This window comes from Pteropus vampyrus, unplaced genomic scaffold (genome assembly GCF_000151845.1).
Source record: "Pteropus vampyrus isolate Shadow unplaced genomic scaffold, Pvam_2.0 Scaffold878, whole genome shotgun sequence".
In the NCBI taxonomy this organism is placed as follows: Eukaryota; Metazoa; Chordata; class Mammalia; order Chiroptera; family Pteropodidae; genus Pteropus; species Pteropus vampyrus.
This window is the reverse complement of record NW_011889659.1, coordinates 26,019-26,522: the sequence shown is the minus strand read 5'-3', so window position 1 is coordinate 26,522 and position 504 is coordinate 26,019.

Here is a 504-nt window from a genome sequence, read left to right as displayed (position 1 = left end):
AAAAGAATTGGAACTCATCTCTGTTATTTTCTCTTCTTTCTGTACTAATTTCTTCTATATCCTTTCAGCTTTAGAGAATGTATGGCTAATAAGGAGTTAAGGATGCTTCAGAATCTCTCTACAATCAACAACACTTATTTGTGCTGCCATTTTAATATTCAGGGGGCTAGTGCTGTATCTTTATAGGATTCAGAACCATTGCTTTTCTCAACTCATAACTCAGGATTCCTACTCTAACATTTTGATATTTTACTTAAAATGTGTATCACCTTCGAGGATGGGTACTAAGATCCATTCCACTGACTTTTTATTTGATTCATTACTTTGGAGGTTTCTTCTTACTATTGATTGCTTCCAGTAAGGCAAGAGCGAACAACATATGCTCAGATTTTGGAATTCGACAATATCTGGTTAAAAAAATAAATTTAAAATTTGATGCCAACACTTACTAAGTGTTATTTTCTTGTGAGATCATTTACCATTAGGAAATCTCTAATGATAGAA